This window comes from Oncorhynchus clarkii, chromosome 1 (genome assembly GCF_045791955.1).
Source record: "Oncorhynchus clarkii lewisi isolate Uvic-CL-2024 chromosome 1, UVic_Ocla_1.0, whole genome shotgun sequence".
Taxonomy (NCBI): Eukaryota; Metazoa; Chordata; class Actinopteri; order Salmoniformes; family Salmonidae; genus Oncorhynchus; species Oncorhynchus clarkii.
Genome location: NC_092147.1, coordinates 24,590,045 through 24,617,065, shown reverse-complemented (window position 1 = coordinate 24,617,065; position 27,021 = coordinate 24,590,045). Strand labels below are relative to the sequence as shown.

Below are 27,021 nucleotides of genomic sequence, written 5' to 3'. Positions count from 1 at the left end.
ATGCTTCGGCACAAGGAACAGGAAGTCCGCCACCGCATTGAAGCGCCTGTCTTCTCTCCAGGCAACCAGGTCTGGCTCTCCACCTGGAACCTACCTCTCTGCCTGCCCTGCCGGAAGCTGAACTCCGTGGTTTTTGGGGCTGTTTAATGTCCTGAGGAGGGTTAATGAGGTTACGTACTGTTTGCAACTCCCTGCTGATTACCGCATTAACCCTACTTTTCATGTTTCTCTCCTCAGGCCAGTGGTGCCTGGTCCCCTCGCTGAGGTTGTACCCTGTGACACCCCGCCTCCTCCTCTGGACATCTAGGGAGGTCCGGCGTACTTGGTCCGTGAAATTAAGCCCTGGTCCAAGGCGTCGAGTGGCACGTCTCCAGTTCCTCATCGTTTGGGAGGGTTACGGCCCAGAGGAGCAGTGCTGGGTTCCTGCGGTGGATATCCTGGACGCATCGCTGACCAGGGATTTTCACTGTCGGTGCCCTGACCGACCCGCACCGCATCCCTGTGGTTGTCCCCAAGGCCGGTGTCGTCCCCCTGCAGCGCGTCAGTGGAGTACTGTCACGGATTCCCCCTGTACTGCTGCTTATGCCGTTCAACAGCTCCAGAGGTCTACGTCACGGAACTGGATTCATTACCACCAACCCCGGACTGTCTTGTCTCGTTACGCACACCTGGTTCCCATTCCCCCTGATTAGTATGTGAATATATGTGCCCTTTGTTCCCCATTGTCCTTGTCGGTTTTTGTTACCATGTCCGTTGGTCTTGTGAGCACCTGTGCTGTTGTATCGGCTTCCATGCTACGTGTTATTGTGCACTTGTTTTACGGGTCTCGTCCCATGTATTATTTTGAGGTTTACACCTCGCTCCTTTGTTTGGAGAAAATAAAAAACCTATTACATATTCCAGTGCTTGTCTCCTATCATTTTCCAGCATGATACGAATACAAATGTAAGCAAGGTTTGAAATAATGTTTTAGTTGGATAATAAATCTGATTGGGCTTTTTGCGGTCAATTTGCAGTCTACAAATGATTTGTAATTGTGTTCTGGCCCTGCGACCATCCGCTCAAGAAAATAATCTGCCCGCGGCTGATTCTAGTCGATGATCCCTGTTTTATAGGCTAATATGTGCAATGTCAATCTTAGTAACACATCAGCCAAAGGCATCCATAAATTTGACTTCCTCACTATCTCCAAGACCCAAGTTAATAGTACACATACTGTATATTGCACTAGCTAGGTCTAATCTGAAACATGTTCACTTAATATTCACTATTCTTTTTAAATCTCATTATGTGTAGATGGTCTTTGCATGCAGGTAGTCAGTCTCACTATCTTTTCTACCCACTGCATCCAACCTTTCTTCATGGCTTCTATCCTTCTGTATTACAGTTAACTTCAACATCACAATCAACATCTGGCTATTGTTATACACATCCCAACTCTGCAGTGTAGACACGCCTTTCATGCTGCAAAATTCTTTAGACAAATTAAGCCTCTAACCAAACGAGACTCACCAGCAATTGTAAATCTAGCAACGTGCTAGAGTGAGTGAGTGGGTGGGCGCCTGCATTCATTACCCAGAGTAGGGTACTCCATCTTTATATGAATAAATTAATTCACCTTGATATCTGATGCATTATATGAGCAGACAAATGAATCCAGAGTCATCCGTCACTGGCGAGTGTAATTAATAGGACGAAAGAAAAGAAAAACACCTGTAAGCATGACTGGCAGCAGCCTTCTGTGACAGGCCATGATAACATTTCATAGCAGACTGGAGTTAAGTTGGAGGTTACCAACTCAGGGGGAGAGAAATATGACACAGCTGGGGAGTTAAATAACCTATATATTTCTCCCTATCCCTCTGCTTTGTATGACAGTACAAAACACAAGAAAGACGGAACTAAAGCCACAGAGGAGTCTCAGTGGGCAGAAAAAGGTCTATCACTTTGTCTTAAGGCATACACTACATATTGTAACAGTTTGTTTGCGTTTGTATTAGCCTAAAAGTGATGTAAGTAGTGCTATCAGCAGGAGCAGCTACAGTAGCAGCAGCATTTTGGCCTAAATCACCACTGCTACAGTTTATGTAATTTATATTTGACATTTGTAATGCTGGATAGTTTTTCCTGAAAAATGTGACCCCCAGTTGCATCTTCTCAGTCTGTGCTGCCAGCTTGTCCCTGTGTGAACCCCATGTTGGTTTATTTCAGAAGCTCCCCAAACCAACTAGATTGGAATGGATTTCCTGATGCTGTACTTGGACTGGTGCCCAAGGTCCATTACCCTCATACTGCATTTATAAATATAGGGAAAGGGGTTTTCACCTCCATCCTACGATTTATTTTGGTGTTTTTGATTGAAATGTTACATTATTCACAGTCCTTGGCAGGCCTTTGTTAGTTGATGTGTGGCAATTTACTTAGTAAATTATTGAGTTCTTCATCATGTAGCCTAATAATGTAGTAGATAAAAATACCACTGAGTACCACTTTGCAGTTTCTGTTCAGTGAGAGTATAATAATATGCTGAGATCTAACATGTTTTTTGTTTGTTTTCCCTCTATATATTTTAGTTATTTATATTTTGATGACTACAGTATGTGAGGTTGGCATTTTCCTCTGAGACTGCGTCTTATTAACAATATTAGTGATGAGAGGGCAGCTAATTGTCATGGACCTACTCACGTAGCATTTCTGTTGCAGTTGAATGGCTTGATATCGCTCAGAACGTGTCATATCAGCACCTTACTGCTGCCATTTGAAATTAGTTTTAATCCATTAACGTTTCAAATTGAATCACTTTTTTTCCCCTTTCTTCCGCAGGTGATGGAAATTAATTATTGTGATTTGGATGTCCAAGAGCCTGCAGGATTCATTCCCATTTTTCAGGGAGCGCTGGCTGTCTCTCAGGAAATTGATTTATTGCTGTATTGAAGAAAAATATCTGTGACTTGTCAGAAAAGCAATAAATGAGAATCCGTCATTTTCTGAGTGGATGAACGGTGGGGGTCCAGGCTGGGTTTGAAAGGTGCGGTTTGGTCCTGGGCCTGTAGCATACAATCTACTACAGATAACAGGGGTGGCAGATTGTGTCGATTTTGCTATGTGTTTTTCTGACTTACAGTCACACTGACAAAGTGAATGACATAATATGTTAATCCACTGTTTTTGACTTACTCAGGCTGGTTCTGCCGTAAAGACAAACCTATCGGCATCATGTGACATTTTCCTAATCCTCATTCCCTTCCATCCAACCATGTGAAATTAAGTACTACTGTAATTTGGTGGCAGTGGTGCTTGTAATGTTTTTATCTATTCATTTGGTGCATTTCCTTAACACTTCGAAGCCACACTGCTGGGAAATTCAAGCTTGCCATCCTGTAATGATTATTATTTCTAATTGCCATAATTATACCATCATCATCATGCCCTTCTCTATAATGTTGTTTAATCACTGTAATTATGTCATTATGTGTGGTCACTGAATCATCATTGTGTACTTTTGGATAGAGTTATAACTCTAAGGATAGCCAGGTCTTAATGGAAAATAAAAGGGGACCTCAGCAGGTTGTGGGTCTGCTTTCCAAACAGCTTGCTATGTGAGTGAAAGTGACAGATTAAGGGCTGTCATTGTTCACAGTGTCTCTGCTCGCTCATCAGGTTTCATTTGGCTATGAAAGCAGATGGAGACTTTATGCCAGAGAGGAGGGGGGACAAGAGGAAAAGACAGGAGGAGGGTGAGCCCATGGAGAGTCCCTCATGTTCCACTACAACCCCAATGTGAGTGGGTCTCATTATATGTTAGCCCTCACTCGCTCATTCAATAACCCTAAGTTCTGACTACCACACCATTTACCTGTTGGAGGTGAGCAAATAGTGTTGTTCTTTTTGTTGTTGTACAGAGACTATATTTGCATTCCTCAGGTTAAAGAAGAAATTGACAGAGGAGGATGAGGGTGGCCGGGGGACAGAGAAGATGGGGATAAAGAAAGAGAATCTAGACATCCTCCCTGAGCAGGCAGATGTTCTAGTCCTCAGCTGGTTGTGTAGTTGCATCATTTTTCCCACATCAACAAGAATTTGAGCTAAGTATTGTATTTCATTGTATCCACAAAGATGTTAGGGCTTGGAGCATATGACTCAGATTGGTACAGCTGAAATTACAAACAAGCTTCCTTTTGTATGAAATGCTGTGAACATTTTGGGAAAGTTTACAATGGGCTTACTGATTGTCTAAATCGTCTACTGTGTAAGTTGTCTTGTTTCTGTGGTGCTGTCTTAGTCACCCAGAAGCCAAAGAAAGAGGAGGGGGAGCATCCAGTCACTACAAAGAAGAATAAGTCAAAGGAAGAGATTGAGGCGGCAAAAGCACTGAAGATCAAAAAAAGAGAAGAAGAGGAGCAGCAGTGCTGGAGATTGGGGTTTGTTTTTCTACATTATATGCTGAATATGTGGGAGGTGGATGTATGCACAGTATATTAAAATAGGTCTCATTCTGAAACACACTCTTGTCCCTCAGGTGTGAAGAGGAGAAGTACATTATGAGGATGGAGTCAAGTGGAGGTTTCTGGAGCACAAGGATGCCTTTTTCACCCCGGAGTGCCAGCCTCTCCCAGATGACATCCCCTTCTACTACCATGGTCAGTACAGCCCTGGTGGTTTGAAGGCCTTATACTCACCCCCTCAGATCATCAACAATTTAGAAGTAAACACACAGCACGTATCAAAGACAGGCCATGCACTCGAAAGATCTAAGTAGCTTTCCTACTGCATGAGAGTTGAGTTATGAAGCCCCCTTTAGACTCTCCACACATTCTGTCTGGGTCAGATTAAAAGTTGAATGTTGTTGACACTTTCTCTTCTATCTACGACACTGGGGAGGACCCTCCCTCTCATCATTCACACCAGAAGGTTGTTCCTGAACTCTGTATTGATTTGCATGGATCAACAGCGGCCCAGAAAGGATCAGCCTCTTTATTTAGGACATACAGCCCGGGGATGTATCTGGCTGGCTGGATCAAACATTTTGATTGAGAACCATAGTTTTTACATTTTCTCCCCATAGTGCAGCCCCGACAGCTCCCATATAAAATAATATGTTTAATCCATGTGTGTGTAGTGAAATCCCTCCCTGGGTCCAGGCCTCCATAGCTGACACCATCGGATTGGTCTAAAATGTAAATCCACAGCCGCTCACTGCAGGCCTCAGCCTCTCTCTCTAGGCATCGATTGGCCAGCTGAGCCTGCTCCTAGGGGACCTATGGGGATGATATGGCACATTTGGTTATACAGATGAGTGACCAAATCAGCTAAATCTGTTTGACTGTGATCCTGGCTCAGTTGACTGTGATCCTGGCTCAGTTGACATTGTTTTAATGAGTGACTTTGATGATATCAGAGGTCACAGCGACCTCTTTGTCCCTTCAGCTACACATAAAGTGGCGCCGCTCCGCCCTCCAACTATAAGAAAATGACAAGGTCAAGATTTATTGTGTTTTCACATTTTTGTTTCAGACTGTAATAAAAGACAAAGAAGTAAAGCTGAGTACAAAATGATTCTACAGTGCCTTAAGAAAGTATTAACACCCTTTCCACATTTTGTTGTTCCAGCCTGAATTAAAATATTTATTAAATTGAGATTTTGTGTCAATGTCAAAGGGGAATGATGTTTTTAGACATGTTTACAAATTAATTACAAATGAAAAGCTGAAATGTCTTGAGTCAAAAAGTATTCAACCCTTTTGTTATGGCAAGCCTAAATAAGTTCAAGAGTAAAAATGTGCTCTACAAGTCACGTAATAAGTTGTATGGACTCGCTTTGTGTGCAATAATAAACATTATTTTTTCACGAGTACCTCATCTCTGTACCCCAGGTCCCTCAGTTGAGCAGTGAATTTCAAACAGATTCAACCACAAAGACGAGGGAGGTTTTCCAATGCCTCTGAAAGAAGGGTACCTATTGGTAGATGGGTAAAGAAAAAGTTAAAAGCAGACATTAAATATCCCTTTGAGCATGGTGAAGTTGTTAATTACACTTTGGATGGTGTACCCAGTCACTACAAAGATACAAGCGTCCTTCCTAACTAAGTTGCCGGAGAGGAAGGAAGTCGCTCAGGCATTTCACAATGAGGCTAATGGGGATTTAAAACAGAGTTTAATGACTGTGATGGAAGAAACTGAGGATGGATCAACAACATCGTAGTTACTCCACAATACTAACCTAAATGGCAGTAAAAAATAAAAAAATATTTTGAAACATGCACCCTGTTTGCAATAAGGCACTAAACTAAAACTGCAAAGAAATTTGGCAAATTGAATAATAAAAAATGTCCTGAATACAGTGTTGTGTTCAGTTGGATTTGCCCCAAACAAATCACTGAGTACCACTGTTCATATTGTCAAGCATGGTGATGGCTGCATCCTGTTATGGGTATGCTTGTCATCGGCAAGGACTTTGGAGTTTTGGGGGGGATAAAAAGGAACATAATAGAGCTAAGCACAGGCAAAATCCTAGAGGAAAAGGTTGCCTGCTTTCCAACAGGTTGTTTGCTTTCCAACAGACACAGAGACAAATTCATCTTTCAGCAGGACAATCATCTAAAACACAAGGCCAAATATACACTGAGGTTGCATACAAATCATACAATTCATCATCACTTAAATCATCACTTAAATCATCTTGAAAATCTATGGCAAGACTTGAAAATTGCTGTCTAGCACTGATCAAGAACCAACTTAACAAAGCTTGAAGATGTTTTTTAAGAATGGGCAAATATTGTACAATCCAGGTGTGCAAACCTCTTAGAGACTTTCCCAGAAAGACTCACAGCGATCATCCCTATCAAAGGTGATTCTAACATGTATTGACTCAGGGGTGGGAATACTACGTAAAAGAGATATTTCTGTATTTCATTTTCAAAGCGTTTGAAAACATTTCTAAAAACATGTTTTCACTTTGTCATTGTAGGGTATTGTGTGTAGATGGGTGAGAAAAAATATATTTCATCCATTTTGAATTCTGGATGTAGCACAACAAAATGTGGATTAAGTTGGGGGTATGAATACTTTCTAAAGGCACTGCATATCGTTTTTCCCTTTAGCACATGCGAGGTGCTTATAGAAAATATAGCCCAACTAAGATCAACATTTTATTCATCTTATTGAACTGTGTGTGCTTGTTCTCCAGGTAAAGCTGTGAAGCTGAGCCTTTCTGCAATGGAAGTGACCCTGTTCTTTGCTCAAATGCTTGACCATGAATATGCCGCCAAAGACGTGTTCCGAAACAACAAGGACTGGAGGAAGATGAGAAGGGAAGGAGGGAGAGATAGCCTAGAGAGACTAGCCCTTGAAATGTTGTTTTCAATTGGAAAACTTATTGGTGCAGATTTTAAGCCAAAAATAAACACTATTTTGGATTTGAAGTCTTACAGGGAACCAAACAAGTAGGAGTACTGGTGGAGAGAGTGAAGGTGGTCATCAGGAAACTACTCTTAAACTAGAAAGAGATGTTAAATGTAACAAGATGTAGTGTGACAGACAGGGGTGTGGAGAAGGGTGTATGGAGGGGTGTCCTCTGTACACACTCCACCAGGCCCAAAGGCGTATCATGCAGAATTAATTTCGTGCTGCTTAGTGCTCAATGCTCTTGAAAATTTGATTTGTGTAAAGGCATTGATATGCTAATCCAGACAAGTCGCTCCCTGCATATGAACAAATCCAATTAAACTGTTTTATTATAACAGGAAAACTCTGCTCGCCTGACTGCCTTCAGTCTCCGCCCCCCCGCCCCCACCGCCTGTCAATCGTGCTTAGAGGTAAAGTCAGTGACTCCAAGTGTCCATACTGTCGCTAGAGTGTCTGCTATGGTCCCATCACACACACTGTCTGCACTGAATCTGTATTAGGGAAACAATCACCAGTCCACTAGTGCCATTGGCAATGTGAATTTGGAGTGCTAATACAATGTAGTGTTGTTCAAGCTATTCAAGTCCTGAAATGTCAGGTGTGTGTGTTCCTGTTTCTTTGGTTTTTTTATTCTTTAGACTGATTTGCAGTGGCGTGTAGTTATGGATGCCAAGGGAAGCCAGGTTTCCCAAAACGTTTTACTAACATGTTCTCCAGGCAGACTAAATAACTTTTTTGCCCGCTTTGAGGACAATACAGTGCCACTGACACGGTCCGCAACCAAAACATGCGGACTCTCCTTCACTGCAGCCGAGGTGAGTAAAACATTTAAACGTGTTAACCCTCGCAAGGCTGCAGGCCCAGACGGCATCCCCAGCCGCGCCCTCAGAGCATGCGCAGACCAGCTTGGTGGTGTGTTTACGGACATATTCAATCAATCCTTATCCCAGTCTGCTGTTCCCACATGCTTCAAGAGGGCCACCATTGTTCCTGTTCCCAAGAAAGCTAAGGTAACTGAGCTAAACAACTACCGCCCCGTAGCACTCACTTCCATCATCATGAAGTGCTTTGAGAGACTAGTCTAGGACCATATCACCTCCACCCTACCTGACACCCTAGACACACTCCAATTTGCTTACCGCCCAAATAGGTCCACAGACGATGCAATCTCAACCACACTGCACACTGCCCTAACCCATCTGGACAAGAGGAATACCTATGTGAGAATGCTGTTCATCGACTACAGCTCAGCATTTACCACCATAGTACCCTCCAAACTCGTCATCAAGCTCGAGACCCTGGGTCTCGACCCCACCCTGTGCAACTGGGTACTGGACTTCCTGACGGGCCGCCCCCAGGTGGTGAGGGTAGGTAACAACATCTCCACCCCGCTGACGCTCAACACTGGGGCCCCACAAGGGTGCGTTCTGAGCCCTCTCCTGTACTCCCTTTTCACCCACGACTGTGTGGCCACGCACGCCTCCAACTCAATCATCAAGTTTGCGGACGACACAACAGTGGTAGGCTTGATTACCAACAACGACGAGACGGCCTACAGGGAGGAGGTGAGGGCCCTCGGAGTGTGGTGTCAGGAAAATAACCTTACACTCAACGTCAACAAAACTAAGGAGATGATTGTGGACTTCAGGAAACAGCAGAGGGAACACCCCCCTATCCACATCGATGGAACAGTAGTGGAGAGGGTAGTAAGTTTTAAGTTCCTCGGCGTACACATCACAGACAAACTGAATTGGTCCACCCACACAGACAGCATCGTGAAGAAGGCGCAGCAGCGCCTCTTCAACCTCAGGAGGCTGAAGAAATTTGGCTTGTCACCAAACGCACTCACAAACTTCTACAGATGCACAATCGGGCTGTATCACCGCCTGGTACGGCAACTGCTCCGCCCACAACCGTAAGGCTCTCCAGAGGGTAGTGAGGTCTGCACAACGCATCACCGGGGGCAAACTACCTGCCCTCCAGGACACCTACACCACCCGATGTCACAGGAAGGCCATAAAGATCATCAAGGACAACAACCACCCGAGCCACTGCCTGTTCACCCCGCTAAATCCAGAAGGCGAGGTCAGTACAGGTGCATCAAAGCTGGGACCGAGAGACTGAAAAACAGCTTCTATCTCAAGGCCATCAGACTGTTAAACAGCCACCACTAACATTGAGTGGCTGCTGCCAACACACTGACTCAACTTCAGCCTCTTTAATAATGGGAATTGATGGGAATTGATGTAAAATATATCACTAGCCACTTTAAACAATGCTACTTAATATACTGTTTACATACCATACATTATTTATCTCATATGTATACGTATATACTGTACTCTATATCATCTACTGCATCTTGCCTATGCCGCTCTGTACCATCACTCATTCATATATCGTTATGTACATATTCTTTATCCCTTTACACTTGTGTGTATAAGGTAGTAGTTTTGGAATTGTTAGCTAGATTACTCGTTGGTTATTACTGCATTGTCGGAACTAGAAGCACAAGCATTTCGCTACACTCGCATTAACATCTGCTAACCATGTGTATGTGACAAATAACATTTGATTTGATTTGATTTGATTTGACATAGAGTACCAGTCAAAAGTTTGGACACACCTACTTATTCAAGGGTTTTTCTTTATTTTATTTTTTACTATTTTCTACATTGTAGAATAATAGTGAAGCCATCAAATCTATGAAATAACATATGGAATCATGTAGTAAACAAAAAAGTGTTAAACAAATAAAAATATATTTTCGATTTTAGATTCTTCACTGGAGCTACCCTTTGCCTTAATGACAGCTTTGCACACTCTTGGCATTCTCTCAACCAGTTTTACCTGGAATGCTTTTCCAACAGTCTTGAAGGAGTTCCCATGCATGCTGAGCACTTGTTGGCTGCTTTTCCTTCACTCTGCGGTCCAACTTATCCCAAACCATCTCAATTGGGTTGAGGTTGTGTGATTGTGGAGGCCAGGTCATCTGATGCAGCACTCCATCACTCTACAAATTGGTCAAATAGTCCTAACACAGCCTGAAGGTGTTGTCCTGTTGAAAAACTATTTATAGTCCCGCTAAGCGCAAACAAGATGGGATGGCGTATCGCTGCAGAATTCTGTGGTAGCCATGCTGGTTAAGTGTGCCTTGAATTCTAAATAAATCACAGACAGTGTCACCAGCAAAGCACTCCCACACTATCACACCTCCTTCTCCATGCTTCACTGTGGGAACCAACATGCGGAGATCATCCGTTCACCTACTCTGCGTCTCACAAAGACACAGCGGTTGGAACCAAAAATCTCAAATTTGGACTCGTTAGACCTAAGGACAGATTTCCACTCGTCTGATGTCCATTGCTCATGTTTCTTGGCCAAAGCAAGTTTCTTCTTATTTTTGTTGTCCTTTAGTAGTGTTTTTTTTAAGCAATTCGAACATTTAGCATGTCTCCCCAGATCCTCAAAAAGTTCTACAGCTGCACCATCGAGAGCATCACCGCCTGGTATGGCAACCGCTCAGTATCTGACCGCAAGGCGCTACAGAGGGCAGTGCGTATGGCCCAGTACATCCCTGGGGCCAAGCTTCCTGCCATCCAGGACCTCTATACCAAGCAGTCTCAGAGGAAGGCCCACAAAATTGTCAGAGACTCCAGTCACCCAAGTCATAGACTGTTTTCTCTGCTACCGCACGGCAAGCGGTACCGGAGCACCAAGTATAGGACCAAAAGGGTTCTTAACAGCTTCTACTTCCAAGCCATAAGACTGTTGAATAAATAATCAAATGTCCACTGGACTATTTACATTTACCCCCCCCCCCCCCCCCCTCCAATTGTTTTGTACACTGCTGCTACTCGCTGTTTATTTTCTATGCATAGTCACTTTACCCCTAAATACATGTACAAATTACCTCGACTAACCTGTACGCCTGCACATTGACTGGGTACCGGTACCCTCTGTATTGTTCATTTATCGTGTTGCTTTTTATTATTTTTTACTTTACTTTATTTGGTAAATATTTTGTTAACTCTTCTTGAACTGCACTGTTGGTTAAGGGCTTGTAAGTAAGCATTTCACAGTAAGGTCTACACTTGTTGTATTCGGCGCATATAACAAATCATGTTTGATTTGATTTGATTTGAAGGCCACACAGTCTCCTCTGAACAGTTGATGTTAAGATGTGTCTGTTACTTGAACTCTGTGAAGTATTTATTTGGGCTGCAATTTCTGAGGCTGGTAACTCTAATGAACATATCCTCTCCAGCAGATTTAACTCTGCGTTTTCCTTTCGTGTGGCGGTCCTCATGAGATTCAGTTTCATCATAGCGCTGGATGGTTTTTGCGACTGCACTTGAAGAAACTTAAAAAATTGTTGAAATTTTCCAAATTGGCTGACCTTCACATCTTATGTCTTTTGACTGTTGTTTCTCTTTCCTTATTTGAGCTGTTCTTGCCATAATATGGACTTTATATTTGATCAAATAGAGCTATCTTCTGTATACCACCCCTACCTTGTCACAACACAACTGATTGGCTCAAATGCATTAAGGAAAGAAATTACACAATTTAACTCTTAACAAGGCACACCTGTTAATTGAAATGTATTCCAGGTGACTACCTCACGAAGCTGGTTGAGAGAATGCCAAGAGTGCACAAAATTGTCATCAAGGCAAAGGGTGGCTACTTTGAAGAATCTAAAATATATTTTGATTTGTTTAACACTTGTTTGGTTACTACATGATAGGTGTTATTTCAGTGTTGATGTCATCACTATTATTCTACAATTACAAAATAGAAAAAATAAAAAGAATCCTCGAATGAGTAGGTGTGTCCAAACTTTTGACTGGTACTGTATATATATATTTTGAATCATTTATTTGTCGTCTCTCTGTGTTTCAGAATTGTCCTTCAATTTGCAAGATACTGAATGTATCTCACCAGAGAAAGTGTCAGAGCGAGCAAAACAGTGCCCCTCTGTCTCTGTATGTGTAGGCATTCTATCTGTTGCTGTCTGGTCAAAAAGAGTATGACATTGTTACCACCCGTAGCATCGAATGCAAGGAAAACAAGTGAGCATTTGGTTTCCCTTGATAAAAATGAAATAATAGCCAATCAGCCAAAACTGAATGAGCTCAACTGTGAAGGGTCCTGGTGCACCAAAAAACATTGTTAAGGGAAGCCAGTTTGGATTTGGCTTCACACCAATCACAAGCCAAATATAATTTACATTGTTTTTTATTTTTAATTTTTACATCTCGTTGTGTCGTTGTCCTCTGGTGGCTAGCTAGCTAGCTAGCTAAAATCATCCCTTTCCTAAATTCGCCATGGATGGAGATAGGGATTTGGATTTGTGGTTTTGCTTAATGCTCCATACTAGCCAATGATTATAACAGATATTCTGATCTAACCAAATTAATACATTGTGCCCCTAGCCTGAGAGGACGGCCTACGTGTAGCTAGATGTAGTAGGCTAATGTTACCTAGCTGGCCTGTGCCATCGTTGCCCATGAAAGGAAGTTAGGCTGGCGACCAAGCATTTTAGCCAGGTAGCCTAGGACAACTAGATCTAAAGGCGAGTACTGTATGACAGTCATGAAAGAGAGGAGGATGACATTGATGTTACTGGGTGAGTCAACATATTGTATTATACTTGGGCACGCACACACAGAAATCAGTACCATGGGCAGCCATATCATATTTAGTTTACGTAGATTGGACTAAATCATTTTTGGTATCTTAGTTGTCACTGTACTAAGCATAGGGCGGCAGGGTAGCCAAGGGGTGGCAGGGTAGCCAAGTGTTTAGAACATTGGACTAGTCACCGAAAGGTTGCAAGTTCAAATCCCCGAGCTGACAAGGTACAAAATCTGTCATTCTGCCCTTGAACAGGCAGTTAACCCACTGTTCCTAGGCCATCATTGAAAATAAGAATTAGTTCTTAACTGACTTGCCTAGTTAAATGCAGGTAAAATAAATAGGTGATTTGATGATGTCTTGAAGTTGAAATGGTGTTAGAATAGTGGAGGAAGCTCCTGTTTTCTTTGTGACTTGCTGTAAATCTCCATGGTTCTAAATTGGGTGTTCCCAAACTCTTTTGGCCTACGATCCAATTTTGATATCTCAAAATTCTCAAGTCCCCATCCATGTGAAAGAAAAATGGAATTGCAAAACATTCTAATAGTATTTCTGATTGTATTATCAACTCACCATCATATACTTTTAATGTGGGGCTATGACAGTCAATTGCAAATTAGTTTGACAAAATTTCTCACCACCACTAATGAGATGGGTGTGCTTGATGCATGTCGCGTCGGAGATTCTCGCAGTTGAGAATGGTTGACCCTGCACACCTCATCTCTCCTGTCACGTCCAACCTGGATCAATATTTGCTTTTAATGCTGACGAGATGTCGTCTGCATTAAAAACAATGTCAAATGAGCCAGGATCACGGTCAAACAGATTTAGGTGATTTGGTCACTCATCTGTGTCATTTTTTTGTATTTCCCCTGCATGTTTGTGTTCAGTTCGTTCAGTTTCCCAAATATGTCTGTTACATAGACAAGGAGACACATTTTATTTTAATTACTCAGAAAGTATACAAATACTGTTTTATACATTCATTGCGAATGACAACAGTTCCTCTCTCGCTCTCTTAATTAAAACAATATTTTTAACACACCCCTCGATAACCACCAAGGCTCAGTGTGAATCAGAACATTGTCATGCTCTGATACCATATCTCCACATAGTTTTGCGAACAGGTGTACGCAATGTAGTTTACAATCAAAGTTACCTGCTGCATATCTCCGAGATCTGCGCTCAGCTCTTTTGCCACCAGTTTCTCTCGGTTTATCCACTATAGCTCAGTGGTTGTATCATACAATGAGTCCATATGACAGAGGGAGACACATTCATAAATCTTCTTAAGATTAGGCGTCACGCTAGGGGGAACTGGTGCGCAACTGGTGCGCAATTCAAATAAATAATCATAAAAATTATGGATATTAAACATTTAGGAACAAGTGTCTTATATCGGTTAAAAGCTTAAGTTCTTGTTAATCTAACTGCACTGGCCGATTTACAATAGGCTTTACAGTGAAAGCATGCAATGCGATTGTTTGAGGATGGCGCCCCACATCTAAATATTTTTCCACCGGCACAGGTTTCATAAATTCACAAATAGCGATTAAATATTCACTTACTTTTTGAATATCTTCCCCTGTTTGTCATCCAAAGGGTCCCAGCTATAACATGTAGTGTCATTTTGTTAGATAAAATCCTTCTTTATATCCCAAAAAGTCTGTTTCGTTGGCACCATCGATTTGAGTAATCCACTCGTTCAACTTGCCAAGATAGGAATCCGAAAATCGTCCCCTAAACTTTGTTTCAACAAGTCAAAATACGTTTCTATTGAATCCTTAGATACCATAAAATATAATTAAACTATAATATTTCATATGGAAAAAAGTATGTTCAATAGGAAAACGATATTAGCAGGTGCGTGTCCTCTTCCTCAAGCACGCCTGCACTTATTTCCAAGTATGTATCCCTGTGGTAAAACATATTATTCTTCCTCATTTTGGAAGAAATAAGCCTGAAACCTTGAACATTGAGTGCTTACACACAGTGGAAGCCAAAGGAATTGCATCCTGAGAGCTAGATTTCAGAATGCCCATATACTTTCCATTGTAAGCGCATGGGCTCTCAAAAAAAACGTCCTTTGCTTTTTCTTTGGATTTTCTCCTATCGGCTTATTTTAACATTTCTACAAACTTCAAAGTGTCATCTTTCCATTGGTACCAAGTATATGCATATCCTGGCTTCAGGACCTTAGCAACAGGCAGTTTACTTTGGGCCTGTCAGTCAGGCGGAAATGGAGAAAAATAGACCCTATCCTGAAGAAGATCTAGTGGAGAGGCCTGCCCAATATCCCGTGATCGATGGAGCCCATTCTGTGCAAAAGCCCACCATTCAATCCCATGGAATCGTTTTTGTTCATCAAAATAGCCACGCAGCACACTGAACATCCCCTGTGCTGTGTCATCCTCGGGAATCGTGTGACAGAACAATATGTTCTGGGGGGGTGGGCAACTCCATATTAATGCCCATGATTTTGGAATGATATGTTCAACGAGCAGGTGTCCACATACTTTTGGTCATGTGTGTGTGTGCGTGTGTGTGTGTGTATTTATGTGTGTGTATATATTTATTTATGTATATGTAGAAAATAGTTTAAAAAAATGAAAACCCTTGAATGAGTAGGTGTGTCCAAACTTTTGACTGAGTAGGTGTGCCCAAACGTTTGACTGGTAAGGTCAAAAGTTTGGACACACCTACTCATTCAAGGATTTTTATTTATTTGTACTATTTTCTACATTTTAGAATATAGTAGTGAAGCTATGAAATAACACATATGGAATCATGTAGTAGCCAAAAAAGTGTTAAACAAATCAAAATATATTTTAAATTATTCAAAGTAGCCACCTGTTGCCCTGATGGCAGCTTTGCACACTCTTGGCATTCTCTCAAACAGCTTCACCTGGAATGCTTTTCCAACAGTCTTGAAGGAGTTCCAATGTATGTTGAGCAGTTGTTGGCTGCTTTTTCTTCACTCTGGAGGAGGATGGTTGTAACGATTCTCTTCTTGTGAAGTAGAGGCGGACCAAAGCGCAGCGTGGTGGTTGTTCATTGTATTTTAATGAAGACACTATACATGAACAAATTAACGAAAAAACAAGAAACGTGAGAACTCAAAACAGCCCTGTCTGGTGCAAACACAAAGACAGGAACAATCACCCACAAACACACAGTGAAACCCAGGCTACCTAAGTATGATTCTCAATCAGAGACAACTAATGACACCTGCCTCTGATTGAGAACCATACTAGGCCGAAAACATAGAACTGCCCCAAAACATAGAAAAACAAACATAGACCGCCCACCCAACTCACGCCCTGACCAATACTAAATAAATACAAAACAACGGAAATAGAGGTCAGAACGTGACAGTACCCCCCCCAAAGGTGCGGACTCCAGCCGCAAAACCTTGACCTATAGGGGAGGGTCTGGGTGGGCGTCTGTCCGCGGTGGCGGCTCTGGCGCGGGACGCGGACCCCACTTCGCCATTGTCTTAGTCCGCCTTATTGTCCGCCTCCGTGGCTTACTCACCATGCCCACCCCTCTCAATGACCCCACTGGACAGAGGGGCTGCTTGGGACAGAGGGGCAGCTCGGGACAGAGGTGAAGCAGCTGCTCGGGACAGAGGGACAACTGCTCAGGACAGAGGGACAGCTGCTCGGGACAGAGGGACAGCTGCTCGGGACAGAGGGACAGCTGCTCGGGACAGAGGGACAGCTGCTCTGGGCGGAGGGGCTCTAGCGGCCCCTGGCTGACTGGCGGCACTGGCGGCCCCTGGCTGACTGGCGGCCCCTGGCTGACTGGCGGCACTGGCGGCCCCTGGTTGACTGGCGGCACTGGCGGCCCCTGGTTGACTGGCGGCACTGGCGGCCCCTGGCTGACTGGCGGCACTGGCGGCCCCTGGCTGACTGGCGGCACTGGCGGCCCCTGGCTGACGGGCGGCACTGGCGGCTCCTGGCTGACGGGCGGCACTGGCGGCTCCTGGCAGACGGGCGGCACTGGCGGCTCCTGGCAGACGGGCGGCACTGGCGGCGCTGGGCAGACGGGCGGCACTGGCGGCGCTGGGCAGACGGGCGGCACTGGGCAGACGGGCGGCACTGGCGGCGCTGGGCAGACGGGCGGCACTGGCGGCGCTGGGCAGACGGGCGGCGCTGGGCAGACGGGAAGCTCCGATGGCGCTGGGCAGACGGGAAGCTCCGGCAGAGGCGCCGGACAGGCGGGAGGCTCCGGCAGAGGCGCCGGACAGGCGGGAGGCTCCGGCAGAGGCGCCGGACAGGCGGGAGGCTCCGGCAGCGGCGCCGGACAGGCGGGAGGCTCCGGCAGCGGCGCCGGACAGGCGGGAGGCTCCGGCAGAGGCGCCGGACAGGCGGGAGGCTCCGGCAGAGGCGCCGGACAGGCGGGAGGCTCCGGCAGAGGCGCCGGACAGGCGGGAGGCTCCGGCAGCGGTGGAGAGGAGGAAGGCTCTGGACGGATGGGCCGGAGAGACAGCCTGGTACGGGGAGCTGCCACCGGAGGGCTGGGGTGTGGAGGTGGTGACGGATAGACCGGGCCGTGCAGGCGCACTGGAGCTCTTGAGCACCGAGCCTGCCCAACCTTACCCGGTTGAATGGTCCCGGTCGCCCTGCCAGTGCGGCGAGGTGGAATAGCCTGCACTGGGCTATGCAGGCGAACCGGGAACACCGTGCGCAAGGCTGGTGCCATGTAAGCCGGCCCAAGGAGACGCACTGGAGACCAGATGCGTAGAGCCGGCTTCATGGCACTTGGCTCGATGCCCACTCTAGCCCGGCCGATACGCGGAGCTGGAATGTACCGCACCGGGCTGTGCACCCGCACTGGGGACACCGTGCGCTCCACAGCATAACACGGTGCCTGCCCGGTCTCTCTAGCCCCCCGGTAACCACAGGAAGTTGGCTCAGGTCTCCTACCTGGCGTAGCCATACTCCCTGTTAGCCCCCCCCCAATAAATTTTTGGGGCTGACTCCCGGGCTTCCATCCACGACGCCGCGCTGCCTCCTCATACCAGCGCCTCTCCGCTTTCGCCGCCTCCAGTTCTTCTTTGGGACGGCGATATTCTCCTGGCTGAGCCCAGGGTCCTCTTCCGTCTAATTCGTCCTCCCATGTCCATACCTCCTCGCGCTGCTCCTGCTGCTGCTGCTTTTTCCGTTGCCCATTACCACACCGCTTGGTCCTGTTGTGGTGGGTGATTCTGTAACGATTCTCTTCTTGTGAAGTAGAGGCGGACCAAAGCGCAGCGTGGTGGTTGTTCATTGTATTTTAATGAAGACACTATACATGAACAAATTAACGAAAAAACAAGAACCGTGAGAACTCAAAACAGCCCTGTCTGGTGCAAACACAAAGACAGGAACAATCACCCACAAACACACAGTGAAACCCAGGCTACCTAAGTATGATTCTCAATCAGAGACAACTAATGACACCTGCCTCTGATTGAGAACCATACTAGGCCGAAAACATAGAACTGCCCCAAAACATAGAAAAACAAACATAGACTGCCCACCCAACTCACGCCCTGACCAATACTAAATAAATACAAAACAACGGAAATAGAGGTCAGAACGTGACAATGGTCCTCCCCTTCATCCTCTGAGGAGCCTCCACTGATGTGAATGTGTGTGGGTTTTGTATGGGACTATCAATGTAGTGTGTGTGAGTGTGTATATGGTCTTTATGTCTAGTCTAGTCTGGATGGTGAAATACTTCTTTCTCTCTCCACCCCAGGGACTCTTGGGGCATGGCCTTTCAGGCTATGACTTTGCTCTCTCCCTCTCCCTCTCTGATCATGCTTAGAATAACGCCTTGCAATGCGTGTTAATGCCTTGTAACTTAAGTGTATTCCTTTTATATGTGAATTCATTCATTTTACAAAGTTATTAAATAATACTTGCATTTAGAATATCATTCTCAAACAACTGTGCATCTACCAAAGCCAAGATGTCCTGCGGTATGGCATAAGGTTTGATAATTTTTTGTTGTTTATAACTTAATTTTAAAAAATGGTGTGAAGGGTTCAAATCACAGACAGGCAATAATGTTCAAAAATTACATACTGTATGTAAAGCAACAAAAAACAATAGAGAAAAACTGTAATAAGCATTATTTATCCTGTCTGTCTCATCTCCCTCCCCCTTCTTCGTAAGTGCGACCCATCCCTATTCCCCCTCCCTCCCGCCCTCACCACCCCCTCCTTCCCCCCATGGGCTCTTGTTGTGGATACACTGTAGCTGTGCAAAAAACAAAACATCATGGATAACTCATCTTGTATTTGTAAAACTTGTGTGGGAACAAGTCACACACGGATAGAATCAGCCTGCAAACATCAATATTAGATACAGATATGCAAAATACAATTAATGAATTCAAACATAATTACATTGCATTAACTCATAATAAGCTTTTGACCTTTTCAACTGCTCTTTTAAATGTATCTAATGGCGCCATTCACATGAGCTATAGAGAGCTCTAGTGAAAGGACACCACAGAAGTTTTGTAGCCATTGAGTTATGCTGAGCTTATGTGGCTGTTTCCATCTGGTCACCAACATTATTTTTGCCTTGGTCAGTCCAGACAACCATACTCGGGAACTGTGAGAGTCTGTGAAGAGTCATCATTCAACAATAGTATATTAGGAAGTTAAGGAATGACAGCACCAACTATCATCGACACAGACCTGGCAACCTGTGACCAGAAGGTCTTCAAACTGGGGCAGTCCCACATCATGTGTATGTAAAATATGTCCCAATATTTATTTCAGAACAGAACAGACTATTTGGATGAGGAGCTCATTTAAATTGACAGCATTTCCACGTAGTCAAATACGATCTGTGAATTAACTTGTAGTGTATTAATTGTTGATTCAAATTTTGGGAGGCCAGATTCTTTTCCAATCTGTATACAGTTAATATTCCCATTGGTTTATGGAGGGCTTCTAGTAGTTATTTTTTAAATATAGATTGGATACAAAACCTGTTCTGACTACCTAACAACTCAGCAAGTGGATGGAGTGAGAGTGGTTGACTCCATGAACTCCAGAAGTGCACATAGCAGTTCTTAACTGAAGAAGAAGAAAAAAGACGAACCAGGTAAATTACACATGTTTTTTAGGTCATGAAAGGATAATAAATCTTCATCATTCATTATGTCTGAAAGTCTCTGAATTCCTTGTTTGGACCATTCTTGAAAAAAACTAATTATAATTCCCTCTCAATGGTAAGAAATAAGGAGTTATTTTAAATGTGATGCCAGGTCTGTATTGAGTGAGCAAAGATTGGTCCAAACTGAGTACTTAGAACTTAGGAGACAAGGCAGAAAATAGCATCTTTCAATGTAAATGGTGACACTATATTTTCCTCTATTTCCAACCAAGGAAGACATTTATTTTGATCAAATAATTTCTTAAGTGGGCGGATCACTAAAGACAAAGCATGTAACTTGAAGTTGGGTAAACCTAGACCCCCAAAACCTTTGGGTTGCTGGAGTATAGTCATCTTAATTCTGGGACGTTTCCCTTTCCATTTAATATTTGAGATTTAACTTTTAATATTTTCCACGTACCCTAATGGCATGGACAAAGGAAGCATGCTAACATTTTTTTTGTTGTCTAGGCTAGACATTCCTTGGGATTTATGTATTTTATTTATCTAAAGGAACCAGTGATAGGGCATATAGGAGGCTGAACACTGGACAGCAAACTGAAGAGCATTGTTTACCCATCAAGACCATTACAAAGGGGTTACCATACAATGTTTTTAACATTGGCTAAATGTTTATGACTAATCCCATGCATTCCATAGTATACCAGAGGTAGGGCCATTTGAGACGGTCAAAGGCCTTCTCTTCATCAATTGATAGGACTGCACAGGAGGATGGTATACAGTTCCTTCCGAATGTATTCAGACCCCTTGACTTTTTCAGTGTTGTTACGTTACAGTATTAATCTAAAATTGGTTAAATTAAACAATTTTCTCAGCAATCTACACACAATACACCATCATGACAAAGAAAAAATAGGTTTAGACATTTTTGCACATTTATAAAAAAATAAAAAAAATGAAACTTATTTGCATAAGTATTTAGACCCTTTGCTATGAGACTTGAAATTGAGATCAGGTGCATTCTGTTTACATTGATCATCCTTGAGATGTTTCTACAACTTGATTGGAGTCCAGCTGTGGTAAATTAAATTGATTGGAGATTATTTGGAAAGGCACCCACCTGTCTGTATACGGTCCCACAGTTGACAGTGCATGTCACAGCAAAAACCAAGCCATGGTGTCGACGGAATTGTCAGTAGAGCCCTGAGACATGATTGTGTCGAGGCACAGATCTGGGGAAGTGTACCAAAACATTTCTGCAGCATGGAAGGTCCCCAAGAACACAGTGGCCTCCATCATTCTTAAATTGAAGAAGTTTGGAACCAAGTTTGGAACACTTCCTAGAGCTGGCCACACTGAGCAATTGGGGGAGAAGGGCCTTAGTCAGGGAGGTGAACAAGAACAAATAAAATTGCCAAATTACGAGACTAGTTGGTTTAGTCACAGAAAAATATAGGAACCTTAACGCTAACCATGATTGGCTGAGATAATGGATGGGCTGGACATGCCGAGAGATTATTTCAGATTGTTCTGCCATGTAGCACGCTTCTGTCGATAACATGAGCTGGTCAGTCAGTATGTGTAGGTAATGCTGTCTAACACAGCTTTTTTTAAAGTGATGGGTGGGGCTAAGGCTTAAGAGGGTGTGAACGATGCTGAATGTGTGTAGACAAAGAGCTCTCCAGTAGGTTTACCAAAAATATTCAAGGGCCATATCTCAAAAGTGGGGTTACAAGTTTATCAACTTTCAAAGCAGAATTCATTTCCCGTTGTTCCTCAACTGTAGTGTATGATATACCATTTCTAGCTCTGAGTCTCTACTTTTACCCTATATAAAAAACACTTTCAAATTTTGCTACCTTAAGCGAATCGATCCAGTCGGTCACATTTGATGATTAATAATTCTCTCTCCTTCTCAGCGAAGAAACTGTTCTTCTGTTGACAAGTTAGTAAATATAAAGTGGACTCAAGTTCGGTTATATTTTTTAGTTGAGATTTGTTCAAACCAGAAGCAAATGCTATTGTATTGTTTCTAAATAACCATTTAATGGCATCCAATAAGATTCTATTGTTATTCACAGACTCTTTTTTTGAGAGGGATAAATCTATGTAAATCAAACATAAGAGTAAATCATATTTTGGAGTGAAATAAGGTCTCACTTTGTTCTGTTTATATCTGTATTGACTTGTCTATATCAGGATTGACAATGCTCAATCAGAAAGATGCGATTATGTCCAACGAGTGTAACGGTTTTCTTGTGGTGAAGGAGATGCGGACCAAAACGCAGCGTGGTTATATTGATTCATGTTTAATAAAAAAAGATAAACACGAACACTACAAAACAATAAATGTGGAAAACCAAAAACAGCCCTGTCTGGTGCAAAACACAAAAACAGTGAAACCCAGGCTGTCTGAGACAACTAATGACACCTGCCTCTGATTGAACATACAGGCCGAAACATAGAAATCCCCAAATCATAGAAAATCAAACATCGACTGCCCACCCAACTCACGCCCTGACACAAGGAAATAAAGGTCAGAACGTGACAACGAGTTAGTTTTGATAGAAGGAAATCAATTATGAATGGCAAAGTCTGTGGCAGATTGTACTAATTTTATTCTGTCATACCTGGGATATTTGTGGGTGTTACATGCTGACCACACCGGCCCGCATTGCATGCGCGAGTGTTGCAAAATAAATATATACATGTTATTTAATCATTGCACCCACACTGCTCGCGCACGTCAACGAGCATCTGCGTAGCCAGGCGCTAAAATAGAACTTGGTGCGTAGCAAGTCCCACCTTCCTTATCTCCTCATTGGTTTTTAGGAGCATATACCCACGTAGTTGATTGAAAGATTAACTTCTTTATTTGTATTTTTTATTACCTTTATTTAACTAGGCAAGTCAGTTAAGAACAAATTCTTATTTACAATGACAGCCTTGGAACAGTGGGTTAACTGCCTTTTTCAGGGGCAGAATGAAAGATCTTTACCTTGTCAGCTCGGGAATTTGATCTAGCAACCTTTCGGTTACTGGCCCAACGCTAGGCTACCTGCCGCCTCAACTGAGTTCCACACTCCAGACCAGTTGGTGGTGGTAAGGCACCTTAAAGTTGGTTGCCAACCACCGTATAAAGTCCAAAGAAGAAGAAGCCTGAAGGAGGAGAGATTAGTAGAAATTAACTCAGTTTACCCTTTTGTCAAATTAGCAACCAACAGGAAGCTATTAAGCTTAATTGCCATAAATGGTTAATGCTTTTCGACCTGTCCCCAAATTAATAGTTGGTTCAGAGTTTGTTTTTATATTTCAACCTGCATGTCCAGATCGCGTCTGGTGTGGGTGGACAAAAATCAACATGCGCCTACAGGACCGTGGTCGGGGGAGTTGAATCAAGCACTGGCTTGACTTGCCTCTCGTAGAAAGAAGTCCATTGCTTCCGAGGCTTCTGTGAAGTTCTTGTTGTTGAAGGTGATCAGCAGCTTTGCCGTGTGAACCACGCCGTACTCAAGTTGTTTTTGCACAGTAGTCTTCTCAACTCATTGTAGGTAGCTTACTGTTTCCGTAGCTCTGCAGGTAGATGCTGATCGTCGGTACCTGGTACTTCAGTCTCCCCATCTCTCCTTCCACGCTAAGAATCATTTGTACTTGCTTTGAAGCTATGTAGCCGTGTTATCATACACCGGTTGCCATTTGTCATAGGTCAGTGTGATGAGCAATGTTCACAAAAGGAGGGGGGGGGGGGGGACCAAGCTTCTCTTGACCAAAAAGTTAATAGAATTTTTTTATTAAACATTTCACATTTCACTATGATCGAGTCAAATTATTCTCAAATTGAATTTTTTGCTGTGGTTTTCTAACACCTGTATATTTTCCTCCAACAACTTATTTGCCATTAGCAATTTATCATAGTTCTTCTCCACCGTTTACAGCCGAGAGTGTAATGCAGTAGCTGAAACCTCAAGATAATTTTCTTTTGAGACACAGTTAGTTACCGTGGTTTGAAGTGTCATGGATTGGACTCAATTTGGTGTCAAGAGATGGATATTTCCTTGCGGACAATAACTCTGATCAATCAAATTTATATAGCCCTTCGTACATCAGCTGATATCTCAAAGTGCTGTACAGAAACCCAGCCTAAAACCCCAAACAGCAAGCAATGCAGGTGTAGAAGCACGGTGGCTAGGAAAAACTCCTTAGTAATACCAAAACCTAGGAAGAAACATAGAGAGGAACCAGGCTATGAGGGGTGGCCAGTCATCTTCCGGCTGTGCTGGGTGGAGATTATAACAGAACATGGCCAAGATGTTCAAATGTTCATAGCCGATCATTAAGAGTATCTCTACCGCTCCTACTGTCTCTAGAGAGTTGACAACAGCAGGTCTGGGACAGGTAGCCCGTCCGGTGAACAGGTCAGGATTCCATAGCCGCAGGCAGAACAGTTGAGACTGGAGCAACAGCATGGCCAGGTGGACTGGGGACAGCAAGGAGTCATCATGCCAGGTAGTCCTGAGGCATGTTCCTAGGGCTCAGGTCCTCCGAGAGAAAGAGAGGATTAGAGAGAGCATACTTAAATTCACACAGGACACCGGATAAGACAGGAGAAGTACTCCAGATATAACAAACTGACCCTAGCCCCCCGACACAAACTACTGCAGCATAAATACTGGAGGAGGGGTCAGGAGACACTGTGGCCCCATACGATGAAACACCCAGACAGGGCCAAACAGGAAGGATATAACCGCACCCACTTTGCCAAAGCCCAGCCCCCACACCACTAGAGGGATATCCTCAACCACCAACTTACCATCCTGAGACAAGACCGAGTATAGCCCACAAAGATATCCGCCACGGCACAATCTAAGGGGGGGCGCCAACCCAGACAGGAAGATCACGTCAGTGACTCAACCCACTCAAGTGAAGCACCCCTCCTAGGGACGGCATGAAAGAGCACCAGTAAGCCAGTGACTCAGCCCCTGTAATAGGGTTAGAGGCAGAGAATCCCAGTGGAGAGAGGGGAACCGACTAGGCAGAGACAGCAAGGGTGGTTCGTTGCTTCAGAGCCTTTCCGTTCACCTTCACACTCCTGGGCCAGACTACACTCAATCATATGACCCACTGAAGAGATGAGTCTTCAGTAAAGACTTAAAGGTTGAGACCGAGTCTGCGTCTCATGGGTAGGCAGACCATTCCATAAAAATGGAGCTCAATAGGAGTAAGCCTGCCTCCAGCTGTTTGCTTAGAAATTTTAGGGACAATTAGGAGGCCTGCGTCTTGTGACCATAGCATACGTGTAGGTATGTACGGCAGGATCAAATCAGAAAGATAGGTAGGAGCAAGCCCATGTAATGCTTTGTAGGTTAGCAGTAAAACCTTGAAATCAGCCCTTGCCTTAACAGGAAGCCAGTTTAGGGAGGCTAGCACTGGAGTAATATGGTCAAATTTTTGGGTTCTAGTCAGGATTCTAGCACTAACTGAAGTTTATTTAGTGCTTTATCCGGGTAGCCGGAAAGTAGAGCATTGCATTAGTCTAACCTAGAAGTAACAAAAGCATGGATTCATTTTTCTGCATCATTTTTGGACAGAAAGTTTCTGATTTTTGCAATGTTACGTAGATGGGGAAAAAGCAGTCCTTGAAATGGTCTTGATATGTTCGTCAAAAGAGAGATCAGGGTCCAGAGTAACGCCGAGGTCCTTCATAGTTTTATTTGAGACTACTGTACAACCATCAAGATTAATTGTCAGATTCAACAGAAGATCTCTTTGTTTCTTGGGACCTAGAACAAGCATCTCTGTTTTGTCCGAGTTTAAAAGTAGAAAGTTTGCAACCATCCACTTCTTTATGTCTGAAACACAGGCTTCTAGCGAGGGCAATTTTGGGGCTTCACTATGTTTCATTGAAATGTACAGCTGTGTGTCATCTTTGGAAGTGCGTCGGGATCTATTGGAGTGCTACGTGTTTTATACAGCATCAGTGTGTAGTTTAAAGTCTGCACCAAACACAAGTAAAAAAAAAAAAATTGAGTGAAGCAATACTGTTTCAATTCGTAATCTTGAAAAATAACGTTAGATCTGTCATGGATAAAGTCTTAATTTGAAGGAACTCAGTATGCCACCGGCTGACCTTTGTTATTCAGACCTTGCTGCTGTGTTTTCTAGCTGATTATACAAATTAGATTCTCACAATAATTTTGTTGCAAATGAATGCCAGGCCAAATTTTCAAAAGGGTTCCAGGTAATTTGATTATCTTTAAATGTTAAAATCCAACGTTATTGTATTCACTTGTAAGAATAAGAAAAAATGTAACAAAAAGAGAGAATATCAATAAGTGGGAATGAAATGGAACAAGTCACATCCACTATATAGCTCGTAGCTGATGAAAAGTTATCCTGGAAAGATCATACTCAATTTGTCTTTACCAAAGTGATGAAATCTGTTGGTATCATCAGAAATATTAGTGATTTGGTTCATCAGGCTTACTTCCTAACTTTATAGCTTAATTTACACATCTCATTTACTGGCAGTATAACTACCACTTACTCATCATACAAAATAAATTTGGCTGTCATTGGATGTTTCCAGGTTAATTCTGAAATCCATCTACAGTTGAAGTCAGAGGTTTACATACCTGATTTAGTAACACCAGCTCTGTCAGGAGCTTCCAGCTTCAACTGTATATAACACAAGACACTGCGATAACCTTCATCCTCCCTACCTCCGCACCTCACACGGTGTCACGTTCTTCATATTGATGAGACCAAGGCACAGCGTGATATCCATCCATCCATCCATCAAAACCACTAAACAAACTAACATGACCATGCCACTATATAAACCAATTGCTGTACACAGTCAATC

General features: G+C 43.5%; 1 pseudogene; it reads left to right on the top strand.

The window, feature by feature from the left end:
• LOC139368855 (DNA topoisomerase 1-like) overlaps window positions 1-27,021 on the top strand; it is a 44,460-nt pseudogene continuing 17,439 nt past the window's right edge.